This window comes from Aricia agestis, chromosome 16, assembly GCF_905147365.1.
Source record: "Aricia agestis chromosome 16, ilAriAges1.1, whole genome shotgun sequence".
Taxonomy (NCBI): domain Eukaryota; kingdom Metazoa; phylum Arthropoda; class Insecta; order Lepidoptera; family Lycaenidae; genus Aricia; species Aricia agestis.
Window position 1 is genome coordinate 2,029,342 of NC_056421.1, and position 20,638 is coordinate 2,049,979.

Below are 20,638 nucleotides of genomic sequence, written 5' to 3' on the forward strand. Positions count from 1 at the left end.
CTTAATAAAACAACCCTACTCACCAAATTTCGTGGCTGTAACTTTTACAGTTTTTGCTCAGCGATGATGAATCAGTCAGTCAGTCAGTCAGGACATGTAATTTTATAAGTATAAGATTTTAAACTTTATCTTCATTATTGTAATACATAGTACCGCTTGAGAAGTCTACGGCCGCCCGTGGCCGCTGTACTATGTATTACAAAAATGAAGATAAAGTTTAAAATCTTATGACACTGAAAGTGCTCGCGTCGCCGCTGCCATTCTGGTGTGTCGCGGCCCTTAGGCTGTTTAGACACACGCCGCAGCGGCGCCGCTGCAATACTCATATTTGCCCTCAGGGAGAAACCACACGGGTGCGGTGCGGCACCGCTCCGGCGCCGCGCCGCCGCGCCAGAGTGTGATTGGATACGCGACGCGTATGCGCAGTGTAATTCCTCATAAATTCCTCTTAAATTTTGAGGAAGCGATAGCGGAAGAGGAATTTTTATTTTTATTTATGAGGAATGCGGTAACGGTTGAGGAACCCAAAATATTGCGGAACTTCCTCATTATGAGGAAGCGGAAGAGGAATCCTCAGCAACCCTACTACCTACTGCATGACTACGGCAAAGTTAAACAAAAGGATTTTGATATAAGTATGTGTAATATTTTATTTATATAATATACATAAGTATATTGATTACATTTTAATTTTTTTTTTCATGACAACACACTGTGCCTAGGGTTGCCACCTTTTTTTTTTTGCATTTAAAGTACATTGGTTACTCTAAGTAAGAAAAATAAAGAACACAGTATAAAAATAAAGTACAATTTTTTTTTCAGGTTTATTTATAATCGATAAATTTCGTTTAACGAAAAATACTTACGACTTCAACAGAAAATAAAATAATGAGAAATAAAATATTTTCGCGTACTTTATTATTAATATAAAGTACAGAGTACAATTACCTTAAATAACGTACAACACTTTATTATAAAGTACGGGTGGCAACCCTAACTGTGCCAGACATTAAAAACATAACTTGCGTGGTTACTGGTCTATTTTTCAACGTTTTTTAACCGGTTTTTCGGTTCAACTTGGCGCCGTATAGTTTCGAACACTTTTTACCCCTGTCCGTCGCTTTAGGGGGCGGATTACGGAAATTAATCTATTAACGGATGCCTCGGGTGCAGTCAGTCAATAAGTAGCAGTTTTTTTAGTCTCCGACAGAAAAAAGGCGTAAGTTTGAAATGTATGTCTGTATGTGAGTGTCTGTCCGTGGCATCGTAAAATCCCAACGGGTGAGATTTTCATCAAGTTTCTTGTTTGAAATCTGGCATAATCGAAAGTGTTCCTAGCTATACAGAGTGTAACAAAACTAAGTGATAATACTTCAGAGTGTGTACGTGTTCCTTGTAGAATGTAGAGAGTTCACTGTGAAAGTAGCAGCGCTGAAAGACCAAATTTTTTTCACTTTTGTATGGGCTAGCTCCCCAGCGTCACGAGTTTCCCCATACAAAAGTGAAAAAAAATATATCACTTAGTTTTGTTACACCTTGTAATTATTATATTGTTCACCAACCTGCTCTGTGCTGAAAAATGTAGTTTGTCTAGGATTTTTTTTTCGTTTTTAGGGTTCCGTACCCAAAGGGTAAAAACGGGACCCTGTTACTGAGACTTCGATGTCTGTCCGTCTGTCTGTCCGTTTTTCTGGCTGTCTCCAGGCTGTATCTCAATAACATTATAGCTAGACTTCTGAAATTTTCACATACTTATTGTGTATTTCTGGTATAACGCCGCTTTAACAACAAATACTAAAAATAAAATAAAGTTAATATTTAAGGTGGGCTTACGACAAACATGATTTTTTTGGTATTTTTTGGCTCGCAATCCATAATGGCAACATGACAGACACTTGAAATTTTCCCAAAATCCTCAATTAAGTATATGTGTATTTTAATACTTAATAATAACATTAAAACAAAATAAACAATAAGGGGGGCTCCTATACAAAATAACACTTTTTCCCTACTTTCGCTCTATAACGGTACCTACGGAACCAACCAATTTATTTTTCTTAATTATTGACTCAAAGTATCTACAGCGTTCAACAGTTTGGGCGTGAAGAGGTAACAGACAGAGAGACAAACTTTTGCATTATGCATTATGGAATTATGTTTTTTTTTTAATGAAATAAGGGGGCAAACGAGCAAACGGGTCACCTGATGGAAAGCAACTTCCGTCGCACATGGACACTCGCAGCATCAGAAGAGCTGCAGGTGCGTTGCCAGCCTTTTAGAGGGAATAGGGTAATAGGGTAGGGATAAGATGGGAAGGGAATAGGGTAGGGGATTGGGCCTCCGGTAAACTCACTCACTCGGCGAAACACAGCGCAAGCGCTGTTTCACGCCGGTTTTCTGTGAGAACGTGGTACTTATCCGGTTGAGCCGGCCCATTCGTGCCGAAGCATGGCTCTCCCACGTATACATTATGGATTAGGTATGGATGGATGTTTATTGTTCAGTACTCTGTATTTTCCACATTCGATTTGCAAACTGTAGATGATATTCCGAGTCTTGTTCATACGGCAACGTACAAAATGCCCGAGGCGAGGCGAGACCGAAATCCTGACAGACACGTTAAATATCCTTTGAATTAAATAATTGAAAATACATTTGTATTTCAAAATTGTGTTTCTGAAATCCGTTTCACAATTTTATGACGGTTGTCATTTTATATTTTTCAGGTTACAAGAGGACTTAATAATATGTAAGTTATCATCAGGGTCTTGAATCTTGATTCTCGAAAGTAGTTTTAAATAATATTATAATACTAACACTAAAAGTTTATGAAAAAATAAAAAGGAATTTTGATATTTATCATAACTTCAGCCATGGAGAAAGTTTTAAGCTATAATAAATGAAAATAAAATAAAAGTTGTTTTATTTCTGAATAGATTTGTCACAAATCCTTCAGAACGTTGACACTTCTGGTGCCTACCACCTTTACTTAATTTAATAAAAAAATAATAATTATTATAATTTATATAAAAACTAAAAATTAAGAAAACGCTGAATAATAATGATTATTACAGTTAGCTTACTCACTGCTTGCAAATTGAAAGTTTAATATAAATTTTATTTTGTTTTATCAAGAGATTTGTATTTTTTTCTAATTAATGCCAACGCAGATAAGTAAGATAACCTTAACTTTTATCTTTAAGTAAATGTCAAATATCTACGCTACATTCAAAGCTGGCTCTTAATCTAAGATTAGTTTAAGTTATTGTAAGTCAATTCGATATGCCGGTTAAGCGTCTAAGTCCCTGATGTAGGCCTAAACCGATGTGACATTATTAATTCCTTATACTCGTATATTCCTTGTATATCTCTAGTTTAAATATGGTTCGTTTTTAAATTTTTTTCTTATCATATTACTAGATGACGCACGCATCTCTGTTGCGCTGAATTTCATTTATCGCGCCGGAACTGTACATTTTTGTGGCACGAAAAGTATCCTATGACCTTTATAATAATAATAATATCTACGGATGCTTCACACCACGTCAGTCTGGCCCCGTGCTAAGTACCTAAAGGACTTGTGTTACAGGTACCAGACAACGGAAATATATTTAATACTTTTATACTATACATATATTTAAGATTTTTATTATACCATACACATCCAGACCCGGGAACATTGAAAACTTTTTGTTCCGTCGGCGGGATTCGAACCCGAGACCCCCGGCTTGAGCTACCAACGCGCTCACCACTGAGCCACAGAGGTCGTCTTTACCGGGATTCAAAGTATTTCCATACAAATTTTCAGCAAAATCGGTTGAGTGGTTTGGACGTGAAGAAGTAACAGACAAACAGACAGATAGACAGACAGACACACTTTCGCATTTATAATATTATTAGTGCATGGATCTTTATACGATAGTTTGTTGGGAACTAATATGGAATGGTCGCCATTTTTTGCGTATTCGCCATCAGTAATAACATTTTCTATTAAACTTGCGCTGCGAATGCGTTCGATTGTAGTGTCAGCAAAACTTTTAAGTTTTAACTATAATTTAATTTTATCAGAGGCGAGGATCAAATAGGAGTATTAAAAACATTGCAAATGTAAAAATATATTTTTTAAAGTGGTAATAATCAGGTAGGAACACTAAGCAAAGATATTATAGTCTGTCAAAAAAGTGAAGATATTAAAAAGGGGCAACAACGTAGTGTCATCCCTTTCAAATCAATCTAAGAAAAAAGAGATGACTACGATGTTGCCACTTTTTAATTTCTTCACTTTTTTGACAGACTATAGGTATCTTTCCCAAAAATTAAGAGGTCTTTAAAATCTATAATATTAAAATTATTGCTTCTATAAATTCAAGGACATACCCGTAACAATAATATTGATTTTATTCAGTTCTCATCTGTACATGAATCATTTGATTTGTATAAAAAAGTTAATCTGAACTCGACGTATGCAGCTCAGTACGCCCAATTTCAGTCAATTTACACAAATTTAATCTAAATAAATAGCGTCTTCATCTTTTCATAATTTTTCGAGAAAAGATTTATTTCGTCTTTACAAATTCTACTATCGTATACGTACAAAGTTTAAGAAACCTGTTATACAAAGGATATCTAAGATCTCAGGTATTCTACAATGCTTATTACCTCTAAATAGATTTCTGTTTAATGTATAGGAACTTTGATATAAATTAAAACGTGGGAGAGCCATGCTTCGGCACGAATGGGCCGGCTCGACCGGAGAAATACCACGTTCTCACAGAAAACCGGCGTGAAACAGCGCTTGCGCTGTGTTTCGCCGAGTGAGTGAGTTTACCGGTGGCCCAATCCCCTACCCTATTCCCTTCCCTGTCCTCCCCTATTCCCTTCCCTTCCCTCTCCTATTACCCTATTCCCTCTTAAAAGGCCGGCAACGCACTTGCAGCTCTTCTGATGCTGCGAGTGTCCATGGGCGACGGATGTTGCTTTCCATCAGGTGACCCGTTTGCTCGTTTGCCCCCTTATTTCATAAAAAAAAATTGTATGAAATCAAACACAACCTAATCGCTAATTAATAAATTGGGTATAATGAGTGAAAATTTGTCATTCCATTTGTTGTACAGTAATCTCGTAAGCTGCTTACAGATTCTAAGCTTATTAATACAGGAAATTGGGAAAATAGAGAAGTCTGCAGCAATGTATATTATGTTTATTGACTTTTTTCAATCGCGGAATGAGGGTGTTTGAAATTCTATTTGCCACCAGCTGCCCCTAAATAGCCTTAGGGTCAAACTGCTGTCATATGTCACGATATAGCTTTCATGTGTCACGATAATATGCCTATTTGTAGTTAATGTAATCAGGCGTTACTTTGCGGAAATCCATAGTTTAAATTTAGTTTGTTATTATTTTTAGCAATATTCCGCGATAACAACTTCCACCTTTAAGTAAATGAGTGAGTGTACGCATAGGCATGCGTACAGCACCTCCCACCTCCCACACTGCCTATGCGTGCACTCGCATGCAAGAACCTGCAAACACCACCACCACACAAGCAATAATGTTGGCAAATCCGTGCAAGGCCCCGTGCAAGGTACGAACGTTGTTCGTAGAGTCCACATTCTGAGGATGCTTCGGTGTTGGGGCGAAACGCGCGTCGAGGTTTTCAACCTGCATGGTGGTGAGGGGCCTTGCACGGATTTGCCAACATTATTGCTTGTGTGGTGGTGGTGTTTGCAAGGCAGTGTGGGAGGAGGGAGGTGCTGTACGCATGCCTATGCGTACATTCACTCATTTACTTAAAGGTGGAAGTTGTTTTCGCGGAATATTGCTAAAAATAATAACAACCTAAATTTTTTATGCCTATTTATCACGATAGACTCTAAGGCTACATAGCGGTATCTGGTGGCAAATAGAATTTCAAACACCCTCATTGACTAGTATCTCCGAAAGTTGTGACTAATTTTGTCTGGAAGTAGCTGCTTATAGCCTTATACTGATAGGTTCTATTCGTATAGGCTAGTTCTAGAGTCTCGGGGACTAAAACCCGTGTCATAGTCGTTTTCTCGAGATTTCCTTCACTCGACTCAACCTCATTCATCAATAATTATATCATTTATCATTATTTTTAAGAAAACGTCATCGTTATCGTTATCGTCATCGTTCTTCGCTTTGGATAAGAAAAGTTCTTAGGTTAATAAAGTTCAGTTGATTATAATTTTTGAGGATTGAGGTTGAGTCGAGTTAAGGAAATCTCGAGGAAATGATGACACACACGGGCGTGAGAGTTTACCCGTGTCATATAAAAATCGGTTACGTGATCTATAACGATCCGATAACATAATATATGTCTTTAATATATGTAGATAGTTAAACCAGCCGCTAATTTTGAATAACGTCATTTTTTAACAATTTTTTGTGTTTGTTGTCCGTATAAATAAAGGTTGAGTACCACTGAGATCGACTGACGTGATCGGAGACCGTTTTCAAAAAATCGTTTTTTAACACACTTGCTTCTTTTGCTATCTCTACCCAATACATTGCACCGGAAGGCACTAACCTTTATTTATGGCTAATAATACTCATTTTTACTCTGCTCGGCAAAAACTACCACACCATATATCACGGCCTAGGGAATAGCGATTTAATTACGAATATTACATTAGCTTTTACTTGTAAAGTCCACAAAAAGGTCGTTTGTTACAACGACGCCTACTTAATTTTGATTTAAAAGGTAAAACTAACTCTGTGGTATACAGCTACAGAGTACAGACTACTATTAAAACAACAATAATAATTACGTTAGTTGTTTGTGTGAGCCGTTATATTTTAAAGTGTAAAGAAGACAGTGAAAATTAAGCCAAAAGGAAATTTAACTTTTGGCGATCAGTGTATGTACGAAGTCCTTTTGACGGAAGAAAAAGTTCCACTACAAAAATCTGTATATTATATCATATTATATTTACTTATTTTTATAGATACCTAACTATGATCTAAGATAAGACCTAGCTAGATAATAACTTTAAGTAAGTAATAAACAATATTATATTATAAGTAGTATCTAATGAATAATGACGCAAAAAATCATCACATCTCATCTAGCGTACCTTTTACGTTTATATGCATTCAGTATTCATACAACTTTTACTGCTCTTTTTAAATATAAACTTTTTAATTAAAAAGTACATCTAAAGAGATAAAAATAAAAAAAGTATTTTACTGGTGTAATATGAAATAATGTTTTAATAACGTTTCAAACGACTCTTTGAGGTTGTATTAAATGCATTTAAGATAGTGCACTTATACCAGAGAATAACTTGGTTTAGTTTTAATTACACGTAGATATACTATATTAAGATATTATTATGTATACTTATAGGTTAAGCGCGGAATAACCATGCTTCAGCATCATAGCTTGAGGTTTAACGTTAAAAGATTTATGTTACAGGCTACTAACAAATATACCTAACTAGCTGTTGCCCGCGACTTCGTCCGCGTTAGTATAGTATATCACGTTCCAAGTATTATTTATTGTACAAAAATATTCAGTGTACAGCATTGACTTTCCTACGATTTTATTATACAGTGTGCAACAAAAATAAGTGATAATACTTTAGGGTGTGTACGTGTTCCTTGTAGAGAGTTCACTGTGAAAGTAGCAGCGCTTAAAGACGAAATTTTTTTTTCACTTTTGTATGGGCAAGGGCCCGAGCGTCACGAGTTTCCCCATACAAAAGTGAAAAAATAAATTGGTTTTTCAGTGCTGCTACTTTCACAGTGAACTCTCTACAAGGAACACGTACACACCCTAAAGTATTATCACTTATTTTTGTTACACCCTGTATATAGATGTTCCGCGCGGCTTGGCTTGCGTAATTTAACAATTTCACGCGACCATACATTTTTCCGCAAAAAATAGCCTATGTCCCTTAACGTGGTCTATTCTTCATGTTTGCCAAATAACATAAAAATATAATTTCCCCCGTTTTTTCCACATTTTCCTCTATTTATTCGCTCCTATTAGTCGTAAAATAATAAAATATAGTCAATGGCCTTCCTCGATAAATAGGCTATCTAATACTGAAAGAATTTTTTAAATCGGACTAGTAGTTCCTGAGATAAGCGCGTTCAAATAAGCCCTTTCATATAATTTCCCCCGTTTTTTCCACATTTTCCACTATTTCTTTGCTCCTATTAGTCTTAGCGTGATAAAATATAGCCTAATGCCTTTCTCGATAAATGGGCTATCTAACACTGAAATAATTTTTCAAATCGGACCAGTAGTTCCTGAGATTAGCGCGTTCAAACAAACAAACAAACGAACAAACTCTGCAGAATTATAATATTAGTATAGATATAGCCTATGGCCTTCCTCGATATCTAACACCGAAAGATTTTTTCAAATCAGACCAGTAGTTCCTGAGGTTAGCGCGTTCAAATAACCCCTTTCAAATAATTTCCCCCCATTTCTTCCACACTTTCCTCTATTTCTTCGCTCTTATTAGTCTTAGCGTGATAAAATATAGCCTATAACCTTCCTCAACAAATGGGCTATCTAACACTGACAGGTTTTTTTTTAAATCGGATCAGTAGTTCCTGAGATAAGCGCGTTTAAATAAGCCCTTTTATATAATTTCCCCCGTTTTTTCCACATTTTCCACTATTTCTTCGCTCCTATTAGTCTTAGCGTGATAAAATATAGCCTATAACCTTCCTCGATTAATGGGCTATCTAACACTGAAAGAATTTTTCAAATCGGACCAGTAATTCCTGAGATTAGCGCGTTCAAATAAGCCCTTTCAAATAATTTCCCCCCGTTTTTTCCACATTTTCCTTTATTTCTTCGTTTCTTTTAGTCTTAGCGTGATAAAGTATAGTCTATAGCCTTCCTCGATAAATGGGCTATCTAACACTGAAAGAATTTTTCAAATCGGACCAGTAGTTCCTGAGATTAGCGCGTTCAAACAAACAAACTAACAAACTCTGCAGAATTATAATATTAGTATAGATATGGATTGTAGGTAATTCTTTGAAATGAAGAAATTTTAATTTTTTAATTTTATTTTTTAGCAATAAAAAACGGTATAAAGCTTGAGCTTTTTGCCATAACACGTGCTAGTCGAAATAATATGGTGGAGGAGCTTATTTTGGAGTGAAGTAAAAAGTCTCACTCTAGAAGTAAGTACTGAATATTAAATGATTCACTAAACAATTTTCAAATCAAATCAATCAAATGATTTTTAATCAGATCTCAGAGTTAATTTTTTACAATATTTTTCTGAACATTGGAAGACTTATGGAACTATGGTGCCTACCACGGACAATCGGTTCGAGAACTAGCCCGGCGAGAAGAACCGGCGGAAGAACAGGGCTTTACCAAAAACTTTTTGAACTTCGAACACGCCAATCGGATTGTTGGGCCGTGGGCGGTTATTAAGCCCGGCCGCACATTGTCCGAAATTTCTGATCAGAAACAGTTGAACGTCCGCGCTGTCTCTTACATTTTGTACTGAGCCGAGTGAGCTCGAACTCGCCGGAAGGATATTTCGGATAGTGTGCGGGGTGGCGGTCCGGCGATATTCAACTGTTTCTGATCAGAATGCGGACAATGTGCGGCCGGGCTTAGAATGTGATATCTATTAGCATGGTATGTCAGTGCGACGGTATACAGGGTGTCACGTATTTCAGTGATTTCATTACAAAAGGTTTAAATTACATTCTACTCATTATGAAAATTTTAATTAAGTACATAAGTAAATTATACAAAGAAACCCTTCCTTTTTCAACGTAAATAGGGTAAAAGTAATTTTATACCTCTCGCTTATGTGACATTGTTTTTTTTTTTTATCTTTCAGTGACGGTGCCGCGGGCCGCCTTACTAATCTCCTTCGTAAATCTTCCTCTTGTCACCCGACTAGCGAAGCCAAAAGAGCGGTTATGATTTTGGCTCGTAGCGGCTAAACTGCTTAAATCCTCCTCTTTTATACCGTCTACGATGAAGCCATTAAGGAAGAGTAATGATGAGGAAACGACTGGTCTGATAACAAGGTTTCAATAGATTGCTGTTATGATGCCGCTTGTGATGTCGGCTATTTTTTCAACTTATTGTATTTTTACCGAGTCGGGTTATAGTTTTTTAAACTCTTTTATGTACCATCGAGGAAGTTGATTCCTATGCAATTGACAGACCAACGTTATTTGGTCGAATATGTCAATTTAATGTTAATTGTGATCTGCCAGCTGGGTTTGACGTAACGCAACCAAACTACTTAGGTCCCCGATTTGCATAGGAATCAACTTCTCTGATAGTACTTTTAATGATAATTATAACGAGACGTTTTACAATTATTATTGATAAGGATGTACTTAGTACTTACTATTTTTACAATAAGAAGATTGTCCCCATTTAAGTAATTCTTTGTTTTTTAAAATTTAAGGACCAACCTGATACCCCTAACTCTACCTAAAAACAATCTACATTACATAATATTGACATGAATTGAGCAACACCTTAAAAATCAATAAATATGATATTGAGAAGTGATGCTTTTCATAAAATTCATAGAAATCTTCCTATGGAAACGTCGTATTACGATCACAATACAAAATGTAAATTGTAGAGGGGGCGGTAAGTAGTTTTAAAGTGACGTTTCAATTTAGCCGCATTACATGGATACTGGGAAGAGAGTCACGGTCCATGGAAGCCTTTAAAGTATAGGAAAGTCTAGGTCAAGGTAGTTTTAAAAGTAGTTTTCTAAGATGATGAGAAATATTTTTATGGAAAGCGGAAAGATGTTTTTAATTTCATTTTATATCTGTAATTTTCTCTCCGTGCGTATTTCTGTCTGTGTGTGAGTGTTCTTCATGCTAGAACTATATACTATCTACTGGACCAATTAATTTATTAAGGGCCTGTTTCACCACTTCCTGATAAAGTGCCGGATTACGGATAGGATCCACAACTTGTTGACAGATTCTCCATACTCTTGTTTGTCAAGTTAAGTGGTGGATAGCCTATCCGGCACTTTTCAGGAAGTGGTGAAACAGGCTCTAAGTAATTTAGTAGTTTCTTACGCCAGGTTATTTTCCGAACAGGTTAGGCCTCACGTAGATTTTCTAAGGTTGGGTTGCACCAACTAACTTTAACTATAACTGTAACTTTAACTATAACTTTAACTACAATGCAAAATGTCAAATCTTTGGTTAAAGTTAAAAATGGACGCCATCAAGACGCCATATTTAACCATAACCATAGAGCTCGACAAGGTTTTAAATGCACGTGGCGAAAAAAGGAACTAACGCTGTCATCATACAAAAACGCCATTTTTGACAGCTCTCCTTTACCAGCAGCGCCCCCGCCCACGTTCATTCATAACCTTGTAGGACCCTTCATCTGTCAATTTCTCCGGTCAAAGTTAAGGTTAAAGTTAAAGTTAAAGCTAAATTTAGCCTTAACTATAACCATAACTTTAACCACGCCGATGGTGTAACCCACACTAAGTTACCTTTTAAGCAATTTGGAATTAAAATCTTTTCGTTTCACTCTAAAATATTGATTATCTGCTATTATTTCATGACTGCAAGTATCACATAATACATATTATGTAGTAAAGTGTCCACTTAATATCCCGATAATAATCAATCATTTCAGGGCGAAATGTTATAGCAAGTCGTAACCTCCACTCATTTGCGGTAAAATTACCTTTGGGACAAAATGGTAGAGCAGTACTGCCAGTATTACTTTGCAATATATTTTAATTATTGTGTAGTTCAAAATAATATAAAATACCATGGAAGAAATTGATCCATAGGCAAATAGCGCGGGCGGACCTACACGTTATACCATAAAGTTATACCTAGCGGAATAGAGCAACAATCTCGAGCTGTCAAACGAAACCGAAATTGATTTACGTCTGTGTGTAAAAATATATGTACGTATACACTTGTAGACAAGCATGATTGCTATGAGTATGAGATTAAATAGTCAACGTGCCGATAAAAGCCGACTGGACGTCGAAAAAAGCGTTGTGCTGTCATGTATCACACGTCTCTTTTTACCACGCAGTGTTACTATAGAGACATCTCGATTGACATAATCCGACCAAATGACATATTATAGGTCCATCAAATGTCTATGACTCAATTTCTTCGATGGTACATTGGAGTTTTATGTGCATCATAATTGGTATGTCATATATTCTACTTCAATTCATACAATATTTAATTTAATAATATTAACTATATTAACCACGCAGTGCAAACTACAAAAATGAGCCAATTGTTTTCTTTATTTCAAGGGCCTTCCGCTATTTGTCACTTTTACTCCCGTTTACCTTACCATACTTTCTTCTTTCCTTTATTTTCTGGTATTAAATAAAACAATTTCTTGCTTATAAAACTTTGTCATTCTATACGTGCAGTATATGGGTCAAACATACGCTAACGGCTTATAGTGCCCTGCGGGTCCAATATAATAATGGGTTTCGGGCACTGATGGGGCTGCCGCGATTCTGTAGCGCGTCAGGGATGTTCGCGGACGCCGCAGTGGACGGCTTTGCTGCAACAATGCGAAAAAGATCCGCATCCCTGATGAGAAGAGTATGCGGCAGCTCCAACAGTTACCTGCAACTCATTGCAGTCGAATGGACACTGAGTGTCCATTCATGAAGAAATGGACACAAATGCATGCACGTAATTTGTAATTAGGTATTTTATGTTGTGCATTTATTGGGATTTATATAATTTTTAATATGGACTATAATTATGCGCTGTCTGAAATAAACAATTTGAATTTGAATGTGAAAAAACAATACGGATTCTTTTTTTACGTCCGTGACCAATGAGTTTCTAAAATATTAGTAACATAGAATATCATTGTCCGTGACGGATTCATTATTTATATGGATATCCGGAAACAATTATCACAGCTATCACTTATCAGTAACTAGCTAAATGCTTTGTCATAAGGGTATTTTGGCGTGCCTCCCACAGACTCCCACTACGTTGACATTGTGACTTGCAGAAACTGTGTGTAGGATTAACGAGGCTGTGTTTATTAAAACAGACGTCACAATTCATCATCATGGACACTTTTCAAACGCCCACGTGATTACAAAATCCCTGAACCACTTAAGTTACTGGGATGACTTATATTTGGCCATTCAGCTACAACATAATATTCTTACCTACCTTTGAAACCTACATATAATTATGTATAGTACCTACTGCCCTTTGTATATTGTGTTACATATTATTATAAACGTTACAGATTATTATAGGTAGTAAGTAGTTACACAAGATTTCGTGAATGACAAAACATTATACAATATACATAATATTAATAGTTTCTAGTTGGGTTGGGTTGTAGTGGCGTAATTTTAAGGACGTCACGCGTTTCAAATGTCCATAGGCGGCAGCTACCGTTTACCATCAGGGTATCCGTTTGATTGTTTTCTGGTTTATATTTTACTAGCTGTTGCCCGCAACTTCGTTCGCCTTAACTATAATATAATAACAAAGTTCGATAATTTTCCCCTTTTTGTGGTTCCTTATACAAAGGTTAAAACGGGACCCTATTTAAGCAAACGTCAAACGCAAACGTCAATAAACTTTCATGTTTCTAACTCCAGAAATGACGAACTTTCATTGAAATTTTCTACGCCAATTTCACCCCTTGGGGGTAGAATTACCAGAAACGCTGTATCCATTCATTTTTAATCAGTAGCACAAAAATAAAGTTTCATGTTTCTAACTCAAGAAATGACGGACTTTCATTCAAACTTTCAACCCCAATTTCACCCCCTTGGAGGTAGAATTTCCAAAAACGCTTAAATAAGTATCCATTCATTTTTAATCAGTAACCTAAAAATAAAGTTTCATGTTTCTAACTCAAGAAATGACGGACTTTCATTCAAACTTTCAACCCCTATTTCACCCCCTTCGGGGTAAAATTGTCAAAATTTTAGTGGGTGTCTTCCCTTCCTTAGTGGGTGTCTACTTAATAAAACAACCCTACTCACCAAATTTCGTGGCTGTAACTTTAACAGTTTTTGCTCAGCGATGATGAATCAGTCAGTCAGTCAGTCAGGACATGTAATTTTATAAGTATAGATAGATAGACTACAAAAAACCTGTGACAAATACAAAAGGCTAAAGACACATCGACAGGCTTCTACAGCTCTGGATTTATGTAAAGGCAGTATAGGCCATGGCCTATGGGCGGCGTCCTAGGATGACGGCAGAATTCGTACATAGGGGCGGCAACATTAAAGTGGCCTATAGAGTCATAAGAAATATACATCCGGCTCTGTAGAACGTATGAAGTAAGGCAAATATCACCCAGAATAAATACTTACATGGGCGTACCCAGGTTCTGGGCCAGGGGGGGGGCAAATTACCCAGGTTCTGGTGCCAGGGGGGGGGCAAATTACCCAGGTTCTGGGCCAGGGGGGGGGCAAATCAGATTTTTCATAAGGTGTTTATAAAGAATAAAAAATTAATAATTTTTAGTTGTAAAAATATTGTATTGCAAACATTGCCCCCCCCCCCCCTGCTCCCCCCCCCTCGGTACGCCCATGAATACTTAAGTACAATTTACATATATACCTAGGGGAAGGTGAGGTAAAATGATCCCCTTAAGGGAAAAATCTTAAGTAGGTATGGCTATTGGCTATATAGTTGAAGGAAAAATCGCAATATTTATATAGCTGGATGTAGTGAATTTACCAAAATTCGTGATAGCATACGAGGGCTGCTATTTATGTATCCGGAATTAAAAAAAGAAACAAACATATATCATTTAATATGGTTTTATTGCTTTTCAAAATATTCGCCGCGATGATCGACACACTTTTGCATCCGCTGGAACCAATTTTCATAGCACGAAAACGTTCAAAACGTGCATTTTGAACGCATCAACAGCCTCTTCGCGGCTCGAAAAACGTTGACCACGTAATTTGTTCTTCGCGTATGGAAATAAAAAGAAATCGTTAGGTGCCAAATCAGGGCTGTACGGCGGATGACCAGTCAATTCGATCTTTTGACCCTCCAAAAACTGAGTTGTTTCAGCTGAGGTGTGACAGCTAGCATTGTCGTGATGTAATATGATTCTGCGTTGTCGGTTGTCCTTTCTTATTTCTTCAAAGACTTCTGGTAAACAAATGGTCGTATACCATTCAGAATTAACCGTTTTACGATTCTCTAATGGCACTGTAGCCACATGTCCATTAATTCCAAAAAAACAGGCGACCATTTGCTTCAAAGTACTTTTTGCACGAGTAACTTTTGTTGGTTTCGGCTCATCTTGGAACACCCACACCGTTGACTGTTGTTTAGTTTCGGGGTCATATGCATAGATCCAAGATTCATCACCTGTGTAGATATTATAAATGGCTTTTGACGTACCACGGTTGTATTTTTTTATCATTTTTTTGCACCAATCGACACGAGCCCGTTTTTGATCGATTGTCAAGTTGTGCGGAATCCAACGCGAACATATTTTTTTTACAGCCAAATGTTCGTGTAATATCTTATGTATGCTCGTCATACTTATGCCTAAGGACGCCTCTATCTCGCGATATGTAACATGACGATCACGCATTATTAGTTCCCGCACAGCATCTATATTTTGTGGGACAACAGCTGTTTTTGGGCGACCTTCTTTATTTTCATCCGTGAGCATAGACCGCCCACGATTAAACTCACTGTACCAGTGATAAACAGTGGTTTTTGATGGTGCTTCATCTATAAAATTTGCGGTGAGTTGAATAAAGCACTGTTGATGATTTAGCCCACGCCGAAAATCGTAGTAAATCATTGCACGAAAATGTTCACGCGTTAAATCCATGGCAAATGAAGACACGCAATTTTCAAAATGACGCCACAATGGAAAAATAATAATTGACAGTCACATGAAACAAAATGTATTCTTCAACCAAAGAGTTCTATTTTCAAATGTTGTAATTACTTTTTAAATATTGTTCTTGTAAGTGGCCAGTTCCGAATACATAAATAGCAGCCCTCATACTTATCAAAATTCGTGATATCATATGTACGTACTTTTTTTGTACTAGAGGTTTTTGTAAAAGTTTAACTAAAGGATCATTTTATACACCCCTCTATGTATAAAATGATCCCTTGAGTTGGGGTAAAATAATCCCAGAGATAATATTTATTATTGATAACCAATTTAAGCATATAAGTAAGAAACACGCATCTTTTAGTTTATTAGAAAGTTTTTTAGACTTCGGTAGCCAAAGGATAAAAAGGGGAGCAAATTTATTAAGATCTTGCTGTCTGTCGGTTTATCGGTCCGTCTCAAGGCAAAACACGATAGTTGTGACTTCTGAAATCAATATATTTGATAATATATTTGTTCTCTAATAATAAAATTAAAATAAAATAACAATCTCATCAAAAAAAAAAAATGACTTACCAATTTTAACTTTATATCCAGGGATCATTTTATACACACAAATAGGGATCATTTCACCCCATATACCAAATTCCAAGAAATCGATCAAAACAACCATCAAATACCACGTGGGGTGATCTAAAACTGTTTAAATATTAGGTAACTGCTATTAATACCCTATAACAAAATAACATTTAAATAAACACTAATTCGTAAAAAGTTATGAAAGTCCAAAAACAGGCTTAATTTAGATCAGAGCGACACTTTAAAAAAAATTAAATAAAATTACGCCAAACGCTTTGATCGCCATAATACTATAAGTGGCAACTGGCAGGGTTATGGGCAACCTGTTTCACGTGCATTTGGAAAGATGCCTCTGGTTTAATTTGATTTGAGGGGAGAGATCATTTGACCCGTAGGGATCGTTTTACCTCACATTCCCCTACACCTAATAGTTTACATTATACCCAAGTATTACAATCCCAGACCAATAAAAAAGTATTTCTACCATCTTGGAAAAATTACATCACAGTGTGACAGTGTCGACTGTCGAGGCTATCAGCGCGGGGATTATGTTAGCAGTGTCTAGGGTTGCCAGATGTCCGGTATTTAAACGTACAGTCCAGTATTTTCGAGGCCTGTCCGGTAAAAAATAAACGGTCATACCGGACAAAACAATGGCCGGTATTTTGAGGAACGTCGGTGTTGCCTGTACCTAGTTTTAGGTGATTTTGATTTTTTTTGGGGCTGGTATTTTTTCGTGACTCACCTGGCAACCCTATCAGTGTCCGGGAAATTTTCATTTGAATATCATTTTCCCACGCTTTTCACCTCGTTATTTCATTTCTAAGAAATTTAATTATGATATTTTTATACAGAATAGATAACTATTTTAGGTTTTTCTTAAGTAGGTTCTTAGTTATTTACTGTGTACAAAAAATTCTGACTAAGTATCTATTCTGTGCTTAAACAGTGTTTAATCCTTACTCCTTACACTTACTGTGTTGGCAGGGATTGTAGCCTAAACATCTTACTCAGTAACATCAAAAGATCCACAAGAGACTTTCTGACGTATCGGACAAGGACTAAACACTGTTAAAAAGTCTTGTGAAATACCAAGTCAATTTTTTTAGTACACAGTAAATAACTAAGAACTTAGTGACCTATATTTACTACGTATAGGAAGGGAATTAGAATTTAGAATCGCTTTTGCAATAAAGTTTAGTTTTGGTAGTTTTTTAGTAAATAATAAATACCTACATAGATAATAATGTACTCCTAAGCCCTGCCTATTTCTGAGTTAAGGTTCTTAATTCCTACGTACAATAATAAAAGAAGATCATTCTTTTTTATCCCCTTTTTGGTCAAATGTCCAATTGGCTACTAATGAAGGAAAAATAATTTTCTCTTGAATATTTTTCGCCCGCCAAATGTTTCTTAGTAATCAAAACTTTTCCGCAGAGTTGGATGGGACAGAAAAAAGAAAAAAATAATTTGAGGCACTGGCCCTTCTGAAATATTACTCCAAATTTCCTGCTGCCCAATGCCTTAAAATATTCACTAGAGTTTTTTGATTGGCCACGGCCAAAAATTAACCAATCCAGAACCCTGTTGAATAGATAAACTACAGCTGTCAAAACCCCAGAAACCTCAGGTAAGTATTTTACTGTTAGATACACTAGGGCAGGGATCACCAAATGGCGGACCGCGGTCCGCATCCGGACCGCCGCGCCGCGCGCCGCGGCCGACCCATTGTGTGCGGACCAAGCATATTCGAAGATGATTTTCGTTCGTCTTAGGACTTCAACATCTCCAGGATTTAATGTCAATATCTATAGCTTGCACCAATATTTCACTCCAAACTTCAGTGAGATAATTAGCTACAAAAATGGTTACTTTTCTCAATGATAACTAATCTAAATAAATACCTATGTAATTTCCATAATTACCTACCTTTGTTTAATAATATATTTTTTTATATAAAATGTATGGACCGTGAAGGTCATTTCATGTCTTAAAACGGACCGCGAGCGAAACTAATTGGTGACCCCTGCACTAGGGTAATCTAACCTAACCTAGGTACTCAGTCGATAGCTGTTATAGTGTTTTTGGTAGTTCTTGGTTCAGTCAGGTATGAGTGTCCTTTAAAACCTTAAGCACGTCGTTCATCTAAATTATTCAGACTTTAGATTCTAGATTTAGAGGCTAGTACCAGGACTTTGTATGACTGTCTATTCTTTATGAGCTTTAACATTTTTATTTTTTTTAATGGCCCCATAAACAGGACCCCTAGTTCCCCCTTCCGAAGGGAAGAGACAATTTTTTACATTTTTTATTGCATCATGTTAGGGTTTTTTATAGTTGTTAAGATACTTTGTATCCCGGGAAAGTAAAGGCTTTACGACAAAGGATTTACGGTTCCCGGGCTTTTAAAACCGAATTTCGTCGTAATGAAGTTGCGGACTCAGTGGCGGCCTTACCCATTGCGAGGCCCCGGGCGGCAGGTCTTTGCGAGGCCCTTTGGCCATCTGTCCACCGCGCCGCTGACACCGGGACCTCACCGCAAAAGTTCAAATAAAATGCCACTTTATGACATTTTGCTTGACGCGAGGCCCCAGGCGATGGACCTGTTCGCCACCCCCTAAGGTCGCCACTGTGCGGACTATTATTCTAACTGTCGAAAGAATCGCATACCTAATATTAATTACGTATCTGTAATTAAATGAAGTGCTTGACAGTTATCTAATGTAGGGGGCTTGTGTCAAAATCATCACATAATCTGTGTTAATTAGGTACAATTAAGTTATTCGTCTCTGAGTGCGGTAGTAAGCCTATAAAGGTTCGATCAGAAATTGTCGAGTTAAGTAGCTGAGTTAGCTCATATTATGTTAGAAAGTTGTCATCGTAGGCCATCACGGCCGTAGCTAGAGGGGGGCATTGGGGGGCAATGCCCTACCTTAAAATCGCAATGCCCTACCTTAAAAATACCAAAACCTAAGAAAATCAAATAATTATGATATTTTTTTTACTTCTGCCCTACCTGTAACCAATGCTGCCCTACCTCAAATCTGACTCTAGCTACAGCCCTGTAGGCCATAGCGTCATAAAGGCTATGTTATTAATTAAAACATTCACCAGCCTTTAATTAATAACTAAAAGTCGTGTGGTATTCACAGTTTTCGCATAACTATGTAAACTGAACAATTTAGTTTCCTATTACACTTTAAACTTATAACGAAGCCTATGAATGAATCTCAGATATCAAATAGCAAATAGCAGTCTAGAAATAGACAAGTTCAATAACTTTTAATTTAAATAACAGTAACAATTTAGAAACACTAAATACTGTTATACGTACTCTGGTTCACAAGTGCCATTTAACATTTTCCTCAAAACCTGATCTCATGCACCGAAAATGTTCTAGGAATTTTGATAGAATGTTCTAGATCAGCGTTTTGGCAGGCAAGGGCCACAAGGTGGCAAAATAAACTAAAGGCGGGCCGCGGACCTCATACTCGTAATAACCCTATAAGCTCAGTATACCTACACATAATGAAGAGAAATAAGTGTCAATTACTACTGGCAATATTAGAAAACATTGTTTTTGATAAATAAAATAAATAAAAATAAAAAATTGTTTTATTTCTGAATAAATTTGAATCAAATATTTTCAGAATGTTGAACTACATGTTGCCTACCACCGGTTCGGGAACTAACCCGGCGAGAAGAACCGGCGTAAGAAACTCACACGGTGGCCCCGTGTGAGTTTCTTACTTTTTAGTAAAAAAGTGGAAAATTTGTCTTTTAAAAAAATAAAATTTACGATGTAAATAACTTAATCTATACAATATGAATACACAATTGTAAGTCACATATTATAATAAATGTAGAAGCAGCCTTGCAAGCAGCCATCCTACTCCCAAGATGTGCTATCGTTTAGGAAATCTTTGACCGTATTTTTGGCTTTGGCTTTGGCACACAAACGTTCTTTAATTACTTTTTAAAATTTATTAATTGATAGATTTTTAACGTTTTCCGGGATTTTATTGTAAAGGCGTATACATTGACCTTTAAAAGATTTACTTATTTTGCTAAGTCTGATCACTGGCATTTCCAGCTTGTGCCTATTTCTAGTGTTTCTAAGTGTAAGACGTTCGCGGGCCGCGTGTTGCCGACCGCTGTTCTAGATGGTATTTCGAATCGAATGATACCAAAATCATAATTTTCGGTGCATGA

The 20,638-nt window shown here is 36.7% G+C and overlaps 1 protein-coding gene across 1 annotated transcript in view; it reads right to left on the reverse strand.

Moving 5' to 3' along the window:
• The window catches only part of LOC121734772, a 47,164-nt gene extending 34,820 nt beyond the window's left edge, over nucleotides 1-12,344 (reverse strand). The window contains exon 1 of the mRNA XM_042125389.1: nucleotides 12,329-12,344. The gene's annotated coding sequence lies outside the window, so the exon portion shown is untranslated. The remainder of the gene's footprint in view (nucleotides 1-12,328) is intronic.
• Nucleotides 12,345-20,638: the final 8,294 nt, after the last annotated feature.